General features: G+C 40.2%; 1 long non-coding RNA gene across 1 annotated transcript in view; it reads left to right on the forward strand.

Annotated features, from left to right (window-relative positions):
• The window catches only part of LOC132531064 (uncharacterized), a 371,620-nt gene that overhangs the window by 70,415 nt on the left and 286,144 nt on the right, over nucleotides 1-15,061 (forward strand). The window lies entirely within an intron of this gene.

Genomic DNA, 15,061 nt, shown 5'->3' on the forward strand with positions numbered 1-15,061 from the left:
CCGTTGTCTTCTACCCTCCCCTGGATGTCCAGGGCTCGCTCACTGTGTCTGAAGTCGTTGCAAAAGTCAGCAGGTTCCCTACAGAGGGAGGCTCTCCTTCTCTTACCTAGATACCCTGCAACTGGCCAGATCTCCTGTCTCTGTCCCATCCTGGTATTTAGTGACCAGCCCAGATTCTCTCCAGTACTTGCCCATGTTTTACAAAGATAAATGGTAATTCTCCCATCGCTTTAAAGACCAGCATAGGAGCAACCTAAGAGAGTCACTCCTCACGAAGGCTTATAGTTTCTTTTCATCTAAAGGCAATTTCACTCTCTTTTGAGTTGTTTACTATGCCTTGCATTGTTTTTGTGAAGTTTTTCCTTTATGCCTCAATTTGTAGTTATTTTTGTGTGAATCTTATTTCTTTTATTTTCTATAAATATTTACATTTAGTCCCATGATCCGTGTTGAGCAAATTTTCATGTTTGCCTTGGGTTAAGGGTTAATGTTATTTTTTACCCACAAAGGTATCCAGTAGCTCCCCCCCGAGTTTGCTGGAAAGACTTTCCACATCGAATTTCAGTGGCACCTTCGTAGGAAATCAGTTAACCCTAATGAATTGTCAGTCACTTCAAGGTGGAAGTTGTGTTAAAATTACATTTGTGTCCTTTCCAGCATCTAGCCCAATATCTTAAATGTAGAGTGGGCTCAAGAAAATAGAGTGCACGCCAGAAACGTCTGTCAAAAGCATGTGCATCTGTGGCGATTTCCCTTGGTGTTATAATCAGAACAGCCCATCTGATCATTCTCCATATCAGTGCTGCACTTTACTCAGATGGTCTGTGATCTGTCTCTGGACACCTTGCCCACACCCAGAGCCACCATGTCTCATCCAGGAAGGTGTCCTTGACTGGAAGCATCTCAGCCCTTCACAGGGAAACGCTGGCAGAGCTGAGTGGCCATAGTCTTCTGGTTTTTGGAAGGCTGCCGTGTCCTGGACTCCACCTTCGTTACTGTGTTTGAGAATATCCCCTGCATCCATATACATTTCCATACTGAAGCAAATGCATTTCCTCTCATGCTTCTGACTTGAGTCTTTCCAAAACACTATTATTCATTGTTTTTTTCAGAATGAGTAATGACAACTTTAAGGTACCACTGTTGCTGTCTTTCTAACCATGATGAAATGGCTGTAACTAAACTCACTGCTCTCTGAATACTCCCGAGACTGCTTTCTCTCTCTAAATTTGAACCATTTTACTCTAGAAAGCTGCTATAAGTAACAGTGGAGCAAAGTGATGGAGAAAATACTTAAAACTTATTTCATTTGCCTTTTCTCAGTTTGTGAGCTGTGTAATGAGAGACTATAAAAGTCATTTCATCAGTGGTACTGAATTAGACATAGTGAATTACCAGGTATTTATAAGTCCAGCAAATGTGGTGAACTGGAGTTAATTAACTGAACAGTGGAATTCTCAGCAGCGTCTGTAGTTTTCAGAGTGGAGGTTTTTAAGACTTTCATTCGTTGTTTTTCTAGACACCATTACAATGGAATTTGAAAATAGAATTGTTTGCTGCTAATAGAATATGCTATAATTAGTTTCTCTTTATTAACTTTGTATTCTATGTCCTGCTAAATTTACTACTAGTTTCTTTAAGTGTTTTATTGATTTCTGAAGATTTTCTATGTAAACAAACATGTAATCTACAGAGAGATGCACCCTTATATCTTATTTCCCAATCCTGATGATTTTTTTTCTTGTCTTATTGTACTGGCTTGGAGTTTAGTGCAATGCTGAATAAAAATGCAGACAGTGGCCATTCCTAACTTGTTCCCAATCATAAGGGGCAAATGTTCAATATTTCAACATTACATATGATGAGACTAAAGACTTTTTTTTTGGTACATGCTCTTTAGCAGATTAAGTTCCCTTCTATTCCTGTTTTTCTGAGGGGAGGAAAATTCATGTTTACATGTGAATGGATGATTGAATTTGGTCACACTTTCTCTGTATGTAGATTATTGTGTATTTTTCTCCTTTATTCCTGTTAATATGCTGAATTTATTAACATTTGAATACTCAATCTTGCATTCCAAGTATAAACCCTACGTCATCATATTTTATCCATTATAAATATTTATGGATTTATTTTGCTATGTTTGTTAAGAATTTTTATGATATGTTCATGAAGAGTATTAATCTCTAGTTTTGTCCCTTTCAATTGTAACATTTGTTTGCATAAAATTGCTGATCATTTTTTTCCTATTCTTTTAGTGTCTCTAGTAACTGTAGTGATCACCGCTCTTTCATTTCTAATATTGGCAATTTGTGTTTTCTCCCTGTCTCATTTTCTTCATCACTCTAGCTAGGTTGTCAATTTTGTCAGGCTTTTCAGAGAATCAGATTTTGGCTCTGTTAATTTTCTTTGCTGTTTGATTTTTCTTTTTACTTGATTTTAGCTCTTACTCTTATTACTTTCTTCCAGAGGTACCTGAGGCTCTGGGGTTTTTTTTAACATCATTTTTTTTCCCTCTCTCTTATTTAGATGGGATAGTTTTTATTGATCTATCATCACGTTTATTGATTTTCCTTCTGTTCTTCTACTAAACACATTCAGTGAACTTTTTTCAGCTATTGTAGTCTTATGTTCTAAAACTCCCTCTGACTCTTTTAAAAATGGTTTTATTTCTCTTTTGAAAACATATACAATATATACGTGCTATAAAATATCTATGTGCTGTACATGCATATATACGTGTATGCGTATGTGTGTGTACATAGCTATGTGTAGTTTTTACCTCATCAAGCATAGATATAATAGCTGCTTTAAAGGCTTTGTCTCATACACAGATGTAGAGAACGGGCGTATGGATACCGGGGTGGGGGGGTAGAGGGGGTGGGATAAGCTGGGAGATTGGGATTGGCATGTATACACTACTATGTATAAAACAAATAAATAGGGCTTCCCTGGTGGCGCAGTGGTTGAGAGTCCGCCTGCTGATGCAGGGGACATGGGTTCGTGCCCCGGTCCGGGAAGATCCCACATGCCGCGGAGCGGCTGGACCCGTGAGCCATGGCCGCTGAGCCTGCGCGTCCGGAGCCTGTGCTCCGCAACGGGAGAGGCCACAGCAGTGAGAGGCCCGCGTACCGCAAAAAAACAAAAACAAAAACAAATAACGAGAACCTACTGTATAGTACAGGGAACCCTACTCAGTGCTCTGTGGTGACCTAAATGGGAAGGCAATCCAAAAAAGAGGGGATATATGGATACATAGAGCTGATTCACTTTGCTATATAGCAGAAACTAACACAGCATTGTAAAGCAGCAGTACTCCAATAAAAATTAATTTAAAAAGGTTAAAAATTCAAAAAAATAAAGTCTTTGTCTCATAATTACAACATCTGATTGATCTAGAGTTGGTATTAATTAGCTGGCTTTTCTTATAAAGTTGGTTTATAATTTTCCATTATAAAATTATATTCACATACCAAGTCCTTCCAGATTGTATTCTTGATGGTATAAATATTATGCTATGGAAATTCTGTATTTTCTCACTGTTCTGAAGAATTTTGCCATTCTGTTACACAAGGGAACTAACTCAGATGCAAACTGCACCTTGCACAGCTGTTCTGGGCTGCCCCTCAGCTCTCAGTTCAGTCTTCCTGCCTTAGCTGCAAATCACTTCCAGTTTTCCTACACACGCACAGTTAGGAATCTTGGAGGTTTGGGCTGAGTTTAAAACACATTTGGGCTTGACTTTCCCCCGATTCTCTCTGTTCCGAGGTTGCCACGTAAGACAGTGGCTTCTGTATTGGGATTTCAGACATCATTATGCTGCCGCCACGGTGACAGTGTTGTCTTAAGGGCACAGCTGCAAAAAAATCAGGGGCTTGCTCCAAACTTAGACAGCCTCCAAATCTGCCTTTTTGAAGAATCGAAGTCCAGAGTCCTCAGGTAGTTGCTTTTCTGTGTTCTGCTCAGAGGTTGAGCTGTTACTTGCAGAAGGACCGGTGAGACAGGCACATCTTCCATGGGACGAGGTTTCCACCAACTCGGATCCTCTTTGCTAGTGTCTCCTCCCAACAGGAGCTTCTCTGCCCTCCGTACCTTTCGTTGCGCCCCTGCCTGGAGCACTATTCTGTCTGCCGCTGCCTGCCTGCCAACCAGCCACCTTGCTGCAGGGATTCAGAGCCATTTGCATTTTCTAGAAAGAATGTACTCAGCCCTAATGAGAAGTATAAAATGTAAGAAAACAATTTGAAGATTCTACAGGTGAAATTGGGGGGTGTAAATATCATCAATTGCTTATTAAACATAACATCCCTCCCCTGATGTGCGTTCCCTCCCGATTCCCTGCCATTCCCCCTGCACCCCCCCCGCCCCCGCTTTCCCACCTTTCTCATTCCGATCTTTCCCACTCAGAGCTCTGTCTTCTAGCTTCTGAATGTTACTTTTGCCTCTCAACACTTGCCTATTTCTAATGGAAAATATTCACTATATACAAAAGTAGAGAGAACACTGCAAGGAAATCCATGTAAGCATCTTCCAGTGTCAACAGTTATTATTCATGGCCAGTCTTGTTTAATTTATAACCGCAATTACTTCCCTGCTTAGTCTGAGCAAAGTAAAGACATCATATCATTTTATTAGTAAAAACTTCAGTATGTTTCTTTAAATAATTTTTATAAAAAAATGACTGCAATACCATTCACAGCACAGAAAACAAACAATAGTTCCTTTTTAGCATCAAATACCCATTACTCGCTATTTAAAAGTCCCATTAATACTGAAAGTTCATCTTAAGATCTAAATAAGGTCTGTAGATTGCAATAAATTGATATGTTTACTATTCTGTTTTGCTATTTGAAGTAGTTTGTAGTTTCATTCCAGTGTTTACCTGTATGTTCATATCTCCATTGAAACCACTGTCTTCTTCCTTTGCATGTACAGTCTATGGGTTTCATACTAAAAATTGATTTTAGTATTATTAAACTGTATTTAATAGTATTATTAAACTGATATTAACGCAAACCCTCATTTCTTCTCTTTCCCTGCCTCTTCTCCACCCTCCTCACAAATTCTTCCAAGCCCCCCTTCGGCAGTGACTGTCTATCCAGTGCCCGATCAGTAGAACCTTACTCAGTGTCTAATTCCAGTCCTGTTGAAATGTACAGCTTCTGTGTACTGCTCCTTTCTGGTCCTGTATTCTAATTTCCAAGGCAGTCTGTCAGAGGACAAAGTTATGACTCTAAAAACAGTGTTTAAAGCTAGTATCTTAATCCAGTACTTCTTAAACTGGAATCTGGCCACTTAATGCAGGGTAAGTCATGGGATAAATACAGTCCTTCTTCATGAAGTGCTAAGATTACATTGTGATGAGTAATTTTTTAAATGACATTACATTTTTATAGGTTTATTGTATATTTATGGCTATGTTATAGAGCATCAGCTTCAATTCATATGAAATCTTAAGGTTAATCATGAAACCGAGAAGGAATTTATGCTAGTACTGGGCATCCTTTTCTGCCCCTAGGTGTGCTATTGTGGAGAATTTTGTCTTATTTATTTTTATTTCATTCCAGCTTTGCTGAGATGCAATTGACATATAGCAAAGTGCACAATGTGATGATTCAATATACACATATATTGTGAAATGATTATCAGTCATATTGGTTAACACATCCATCACCTCACAGAATTACAATTTTTTTGTGGTGAGAATATTTAAGATCTACTGTCTTAGCGACTCTCAAGTATGTGATACGTACAGTATTGTTAATTATGGTCACCATACTGTACGTTCCATACCAGAACTTATTCATCTTATAATGCAGTTTGTACCCTTTGACCAGCATCTTCCCATTTCCCTCACTTTCCTGCCCCTGGAAACACCATTCTAGTCTCTGTTCCTATGCATTTGGCTTTTTAAAAAATATTCCACATATAAGTGAGCTCATACTGTGTTTGTCTTTCTCTGTCTATTTCACTTAAGAGAAGTTTGTCTTAAAGGGTGACTGACTATAGGAATTTCTCTCTCAGTGATGGGCTAGCCTGAAGAACTCTTGGCACACAGGGCTTTGTGGCGACTTTCAAATCACAGGGGATATATACTCTGTCTCTTTTGCATGTTATTAAACTCGAACTATTGGTCAACCACATCCAACACAGCTGACTAACATGTATGTATTTATGTGACAGTGAATTCAAACCTTTAAAATCCTAACAGTATTTAACTAAAGAATGCAAACTATCTGATGGTATATTCCCTGTGGCCATTTTATAACTTCATGTACACATCGAATTTGCTGGTGTTCATTAAAAATTAATGCAATTCTGACTAGATAAAAGGCATGTTATTCTTGGCTCTTTGACATTTAAGGACCTTTGTTTAAATTCAGGAAGTACTTTTCCTTCCTTTGAAGTCTCATCATCTGTGAATAGCTTTCTACATTCTGTTTTCCAGTCATACATGACTATATATCATTCATTTTTAGTCCTGTATGCCTCTTCTAATGTCTCTGTCTTGAATTCCTACACATTTTCAAGCATGTGGAAAATTTCAAGTCTGGAGCAAAAGTCACTTTCTCTGTATGGCTTTCCTTAGTTTCCCCCCAAGGAATGAACTGTTTGTGTTCTGTGCAGAAGCTGTTCATCCTGTTGGCCTAACAGTGTAGCACATGTGCTCTGGAATCATGCACATGAATCTCTGTGTTATCCCTCACTAGCTCTTTGATACTGATCCAATTACAAAACCTTTCTAAGTCTTTGTTTCCTCATATGTGACGTGGAGATAATGATTTTATATCTAACGTTTTATAGGGTTGTCGTGAGGCTTAAATGAGATAACGTATGTAGATTGCTTATTCCAGCTCTCGACACAGTATATATATTTGGTGTGTGCTGGCTATCGTTGTTATTATTACGTTGGAATATGGTTAGTGATGCGTTTCTTCAGTATCCTCCCCAGATTATGAATTCTTTGGGAACGGGACCATTTCTTATTCAATTGATCATAATCTTCTACAACATGCCGTCCTGCACAACGTTGGATAGTAGTTATTCAGTCAGTTTTTGCCAAATAAATTATTTAATAAACAACTCCATTGCCAGTTATCACTGTTTTATTCAACTTAGACCATTATTTTATTAAAGTAATTTTCTCAGCAACCATTGGCGACATCACAGAAATTATTTGGGTTTAATATACATATTTTATTCATGAATACGATTCTGACAGTTTAGGATTGCTATGAAACTGGAAAATAATTACATGGATTGGATTTTTTAAGTGCTTAAAAAGACTTAAATAAGAAAAAACAGTCCCAGGTGATTATAATTTCAACAAGAAAATGGACAGTGAGATTCAGTGTTCATGTCCTTACCCCAAATGTGTAGCATTGTGGGAGCAGAGGGTAGCTGAACATCATCAGTGCATGTCAATTTTTTCTACCATTTCTGGAATGCATCTCCTCGTTGTCACAACACCAAACCCCTAGTTCAAATGATTGTCCGCCTGGGCCTCTGTGCACGTCTTTTCACTGCGTACATACGCATGCCAGAGTGAATTTTTCAATATGAAGATCTTATCGCCTCACCTTTATGCTTAAAATAATCTGTTAATATATTTACATTAAAAAATAAAATAAAAACGTTTTGGATTGTAAAATTAACCCAAGCTATTAAAAACATGTACAAAATTAAAAAGGATAAAGATTTATAACAAAAAGGTCCATTGCTAAAGCCGTAGTGTATGCATTTTTAGATGTCTTTCTGTGTGTGCACTAACAGATGCACATATTTGCAAATCAGGTGATTAGTTAACATACTCCTTGGGAAAGTCAACCTAGTTTTTAAGCTTAATAATTTAGTATGGATATTTTCTATGTCAATAACTGATGGGATTGATATTACAGTGTTTGATGGCCGTGTACATCGTTCTGTCAGATCATAGGGTCGTCTGCATTTCTTGTCACTTTGAACAGTACTTTGAGTAGCGCGTGTGACTGTGCAGAGTGATGAATGAACACTGTGTCGAGGAATTGTTGGTAATGTGTAGGTAATTTTATTATGTTTTACGGAAGATAGGATTAATATTGCTAAAGCTAGAAAACTAATGGGATTCATCCCAAGGATACATGGATGGTTCAATACCTGCAGAACAGTCAGTGTCATACTCCTCATTAATAAATTGAAGAATAAAAATCATTTGATCATCAATAGATGACGAAAAAGATTTTGACAAAACTCAACATCTATTTATGATAAAAACTCTCAACAAAGTGGGTATAGAGGGATCCTGCCTCAACATAATAAGAGCCATATATGAAGATGGCCACGTATGAAAAGCACACATCTAACATCACCCACAACAGTGAAAAGCTGAAAGCATTTTGTCTAAAATAAGGATCAAGACAAGGATGCCCACCACCTCCCTCTCACCACAGACTGTTCTTCCTGGGAAGCTGTTTTATTCCCAAGCTGAAATCCACACTCTAGCCTCTTATAACAGTCTCCTCTTTGATAGAGCATTTCAGAGTTGAAACTTTACATTGATTCATTATTTTATTAGTACCTATCTCCTCCACAAGACTCTGTGACAGCAGAAACCCAGTTTATTTCGCTCATAATTTTGTCTCTAGAAGCTGGTACAGTGCTTGGTGTGTAATAAGTTCTCAATAGATATTTGCGGAGCAAATAAATAAATGAAGGTAACAGTTGTCATCCTTCAATCCTCAAATTACACCAACTACTCCAATTTTGTTTAAATCTGGTCAGTAAACCGGAACAGTCTACAATAAAAGAGGAAGTCTAGACAAGTAAGTTGGCCTGTATTATTCAAGTCATTCTTAGAATTAATATAAAACACATTATCTGTTCTGCTTGGGAGAAGAGGGAGTAATGAGTTCTTGGTATTATTCACTGAGTTATTAGGTATGTTACAGTTACTATTATGGGAAATTTAAATGCCTGTAATATGCTGAGCATTAGACATAGCATATAGAAGACAATTTGATGGTACATTAAGCACTCAGTTTTCTCTCCGCATCTTCTCTTATCAAAGCCCTTATGAACTCTTACCAGCGCTAAAATAAAGGGGTTGCTTATTTGGACTACTTCAAAACTGAAAAATTCATGAATTTTATCTTTGTGCCACGGAATCAAAAGATACTAGAACTAGGAAGAACTTTACAGATAATCTAATACTCCTTTAATTTACAAATGAGAAGGTTGAAGCTTAGACTGATAAATGATTAACTGAAGTCACGGAGCTGGGAACTTAAACCCAAATTTCTAAAACCCATAAGAGACCTTATTCAATTATAACATGTTGCTACCATGGCATCTCTCAATGAATTCAACGTGTACTTATAAGAAGCTTATTTTCATTATGTTACAAGTAATGCTGCTTCTGGTTTGCACCATGCTTCAGTGATGGATAGCAGATGTATCTCCCACTGCAAGCAGCTATGAAACCACTGCGTTTAGGGATCGGATGAGATAGAGCATGACGCTGTGGTCCCGGGGGAAGGGACTCTCATGAGATGAGCTTCACATGCGCCCTGGTTTTCTTGCTGGGGGTACATTCCAACTGTGCCGTAGGGTAATGGAGCCCAGGTCCAGAATAAAGTTCAGGGCCACTCAGACTGCTGGAATGTAAGGAACAAGGTGTAAGAGAAGAAGGCGCACAGAGGAGGAGCCCTGTATAGGAGTCCCCTGGAGTGTCTGCCCAAATACTGAGTTCTACAGACACAGGATGAAACTCCTTGAAGGCCGGCAAAGAGCAGCTACTAGGGGCTGTCGGGGTCACACAGTGTTGAGAGATGCTGGTGATCTGAGAAGCCATCGTGGGTACCGCAGCCATCCGACTGAGACCCCAGCAAGGTCAGAGCACGGGGTGCGCTAGCCCTAGAGTATGGGGCTTAATCCTGCCTAACGAAGCCTAAACAGAAGCCCAAACAGAATAAAACTAATTGGCCAGTAAATGAATAAGATGAAGCTCAGTATTCTTCTAAGGAAGTTAACATAAATCAGACTCCGCAACATGACATCTACAATTTTCAGAAATCCATAAAAATGAAAACCCGAGGGATGCTGGACTTGTTAGATAAGGGCTCGAATACGGCAGTGATAATTACGTTCAAGGACTTAAGGGGAAAGGGCACAAAAAGGATGACAAGATGGGGGACTCCATACAGAAATTGATTCTTTAGAAAAAGAACCAAATGAACATTCTGCATCTGCCAGACACAGTATCTGAGCTGGAAATTTTATCTGAGAGGCTCAGCAGCAGGTTAAGAGAAGAAGGTTTAGTGGGTTTTAAGATAGGGTGATGGGAACGGAAATGCAGAGAGAAAAATGACTGAAAAGGATAACAGAGCCTCTGGGCATGTGGTCTAATGCACATGTGACTGAACTGCCAGAAAAGGAAGAGAGGGAAGTTGGGCTAGAACTGCATATTTGAGGAAATAATGGCTGAAAGTGTTCAGATTTCATGAAAAATATCAACGTACAGATTTAAAAAGCAGGACAAACACAAAGCAAACGGCATCATTTTGGATTGATGCGAACCAAAGAGAAAGAGAAAATCTTAAAAGCAGTCAGAGGAAAGGAAGAACAATGATAAAAAAAAAAGTGCTGAACATTCATCAGAAATGAAGCAAGCCAGAAGAAAGCAGAAAGATACCTTTAAAAAGCTGAAAGAGAAGAGGAATTATGAACCTAGAATTCACTATCTGGTGAAAATAACGTTCAAAAGTAAAGGCAAAAATAAGAACATTTCAGATAAACAAAAGCTGAGATCATTTGTCCTTGGGAGCCTCCACTACGAGAAATCTAAAAAGACGTTTGCGGGTGAGGAAGATGCCCCGGCGGCTGGAGGACCAGTTTCCGGCTCCCGGCTCCCAGTTCTGCGTGATATTACATTATTATTCTGGGCGTGTGGGCTCTTTCTACCCCACTGGTTTTGCAACGTTAGTGCCCTGGTCCCTGCTGTGAAGAGGCAACGATGCGATATTTATGAGGTGAGTTATCCTCGCTAGACCCAGCAGTGAGGGACCTAATTTGTATTTGACCAGTGAATGTTTAAAATATGCAACTCAGTTAAGTGCGAGTGCTGGTGCGTGGGGAAGCTTCTGGAGCAGAGGTCCCAGAGGAAGATCCCTGTGAGCAGAGGCGTCCGGGCTTCTCCAGCCACATTCGTCGGTGGATGCTCCATCTGCTCGTAAAGGGTCCGAACCCCGCTGGTCTAAACGTGGGGTCTTCACATTCGAGGCTAACACCCTTGCATTTCTACTCTTCCGTGTGGGTGCGGGGAGACGGAGGCCAGAGGTGCACCACCGGGACCTCAGAGCCCCGGGGTCCTCACGTGCTTGGCCCCGCTTGCATGCCCCTTCATCACAAGGGCGCGGTAGTTCAACCCCAGAGGCATTTTGTGGGAAGCATAAGCAGTGCCTCTTGGGGTGGCCCTGACACTCACGATTCATCATGAAACTTCCATCTGGGGGAGGATGCGCCTGGCTGCCTGAACACTATAAACTAAATGAGCCGTAAACTGCAGTGCGGTCCTACAGAAAAATGACGGTGGCAGCACTTCAGGTGGAAATAGAAAGTACAGCTGCATGAAATGAAATATCAAGAAGACAAAGCAATCCCACTGGAGTCACATAGAGAAGACGTTAGACCCGGAGTCTGAGGACCTGAGCCTGACTCCTTGGCAGACTTGTGACAGGCTGCTTCCTTTTTCATCCTCACTTCCTTCATCTGCAAAGCAAGACGTTGGCCTAGACAACGTTGAAGCACTCCTTCAGCCTGTGCGGGAATGATTCAATGGAAGAGGTCATTTGACTTGTAAAAAGCTCAGCTCTATTTGACAGCAGTCAAAACAGTCACGTTAGGCGATGGTGGGAGGCCTGGGATGTTAGGGAAGTTTCATCTGTTTACTCAAGTTGGATTTAACACCTTAAAAGTGAGGGAATAAATTTCCAATTATGTTCATATCCAGGCAGTGTTTAGATTTTCTTTCTAACAAACATAAAGGATGTAGTCTTTTTCTCTACCCCTGAAAAAAATTCAGAAGGAGGGAAGGAGGGAGGAGGGTATTTTGCAAACCTTGAAACTCTGACTTCGGTTTTGGCATTGTGGGAATTTCTCCAGCCTGGGATGAGAATTGTTCAATGTGCGTAAGTCTCAGGTCACATTCCAGTACATGTGGCCATGTCTCAGGAGCCTAACTGTACCCAGGCTCAGAGCTGCGCTGGAAGGAACCTGAGGTTCGTCCTCTCCTATGGGAAGCCCCACGATTAGACGCTTGGGGCTGGGCAGGCTTCCCAGCTTTGCACAGCTGCTGTGCAACTTCAGGGCAGCTGCTTGCGTGCTCTGGAGCTTCTCCGACCCTGTGGCCCTGGGTGCCCTTCGGCTTTTATGTGTGTGCAGCTGTGGGTCACCGTGGACTCACTGACTAACGGGTGGCACGTACTGGTGGACAAGCTTTCCCCTTTCTTGACTCCAGGGAAGGCAACCCGACACGTGTTTCACCGTCCAGCATGACGGTGCAGCCCATGGCAGGAGCCAACTCCTTTGTGTGTCCCAGCGTTACCAGCTTTTCCCCTTTCATATTTCAATCCCCTGTTCTTTATTCCTGCTCCCTGTGAATCACCTTCCTGAATAATTTACATTTACAAAAGCCTTCCTCTTGGCATCTGCCTGTGTGGGAAATCAGCTAAGACAAACCTCAGTGTTATTAAAGATCTAAAATGTCAGTGAGCCAGGCACATTTGTCCAGGTATTCTCGCTGTCCGTCTAGAATTTTTGTTTTTACTTTGGCCTGGATAATGACAAGAAGTGAAACCCGTAGTCACCTGAGACAGTGGCATTCTGTGGTGGTCCTGGGGTTGGGGCAGGCCTTGGTGATGCAGGGAGGTGGGTCACCTCAAACGGAAGATAGAAACAGCTCGTGAGACGCAGAGACAGGATTGAGGCAGGGCGTGGAGTTAACCCACATTTACTTTTGCTGTTTTCTCCACTGGGGCGAACAGTATGATTGGTCACTGGAAGATCTGAAAAGGTTCCAGGAACAGTATTTTCAAATTGCAGAAAAGAACGCCCTTCCCCCTTCAGTTCTCCTGTATCATCTTTATTCCCATGTTCATGTACTTGCTAATTTAGTAGTTTCTTTTGTTATCTGAATGGATAAAATATCTCCCATTCACATTCCTTTGCTTGATGTTCCATCTTTTAGTGCAGTTAAGTGACGGTCACTGTCTTAGTCATAAACTAACTGGAGTTGGAATGGAGACCTTTCTGAGGTCTTGCTACGCCTTCTTTTCAGGCTGTGAAGCTTGAGTGTCCCTATAGGTAGGAAGCAAACAGATTCCACTGTGGAAAACAGAGGCTAAGCTCAAATACTCAAAGGTTCATACTCAACCAAAATTAACAAATATTTCTATTTTGTCACAGTCTCCTAGATTTTTAAGTAAAAGATAAAGTATTGTAATTAAAGGAGCAAAAACATAATAGAATGATACAAATGTTATTAACTTATATAAATTTTGAGACTAAAAGACAAATGATAAATTATGTATTATATGGAGATATATATGTATACATGTGTGGAGATATATATATATGTAAGTCATGGTCTTTTAAAACAAGATCGATCAAAGCGAAAGATTCTGTTATTTTTCCCAAATAAATTTTCCCAAAATAAAGGATAATTTTCTGCAATTGTCTCAGCTGTATCTTATCTGTTATGGAACACTGGAATCCCTTTTCAGTGAATTCAGTAATTTAAAGAAAATCTTCATTTTGGTGGAGATTTTGTGGTCCTAGATAAAAGCTATTCAGTTATCTCAGCGAAATATTTATATAAATACTATACATATTTGTGCGTGTGTGTGTGTACGTTGTGTAATAGGAACTACGGGTCACATCCAGCCTGCTGTCTGTTTTTGTACAAGCCACAAAATAAGAATGGATTTTACAGAAGCACATTTGCAATCAATATGAATTAACTTTGAACTCCAATTCAATTAGCTATCTCCCCACCCCCCAAAACATTCTTCTCATTGGTAGACAAAAAACTGCTCTATTTATATATATTTGTGGAAATTTGTTTTCTCTCTTGTTACAAAATAAACTCTACATACAGCCTTAATTTTTTTTTTTTTTTTTTTTGCGGTACGCGGGCCTCTCACTGTCGTGGCCTCTCCCGTTGTGGAGCACAGGCTCCGGATGCGCAGGCTCAGCGGCCATGGCTCACGGGCCCAGCCGCTCCGCGGCATGTGGGATCTTCCTGGACCGGGGCACGAACCCGTGTCCCCTGCATCGGCAGGTGGACTCTCAACCACTGCGCCACCAGGGAAGCCCTACAGCCTTAATTTTGTCTTTTGGCTTTCAAAGTCTAAAACATTTACTTCCAGCCCTTTATTGAAACAGTTTGCCAATCCCTAGTGTAATACATCTTTTAAGATGAAGCATTTTCTGTATATTTGTGAAAAAAAATCACTGTACTGTTTGCAGTATTTGTAGTTAATATCTTTTGCACAATCAAAGTGCATTGAGTAGAAACCTTATTTCCTCACCTTTGGATGTTATCTCCACCAAGATCTGGCCCGTGTAGCACCAGCCTCACTTATAATTCCAGGGAAATAAGTGCTTTGCTTCCATACAAATAAAACTTTCAAAGAAGCCACTGAATTCTATGCTGGATTTACTGAAATGAGTGTGTATATTTTTCTCCCTTTATAGCTGCAACCTGCTGTTTTTGAGGATCCCAGTGGGTCATGTGTACCAAGAATTGACAATATTAACTAATACTTGAAAGAATAAATAGTAATTTCATCTACGAAAGTGAAAATAGTTTCACCAATGACTTGCATCTTGTGAAATTCGGTGGTGGTTTTGGGGATCCCTTAACACCGATCTCTCATCTTTCCTGAAAGCCACTTGTTCCTTGGATTCTGTGATGACCTGTCCTCCTGTATTTCTCCGACTTCTCTGGCATTGCATTCTCTCAGCCTTCTTTCTTGGATTATCTGCTTTTACTAAATTTCCAAATGCTGGAGGCTCAGTCATTAGC

This window comes from Lagenorhynchus albirostris, chromosome 13 (genome assembly GCF_949774975.1).
Source record: "Lagenorhynchus albirostris chromosome 13, mLagAlb1.1, whole genome shotgun sequence".
NCBI lineage: Eukaryota > Metazoa > Chordata > Mammalia > Artiodactyla > Delphinidae > Lagenorhynchus > Lagenorhynchus albirostris.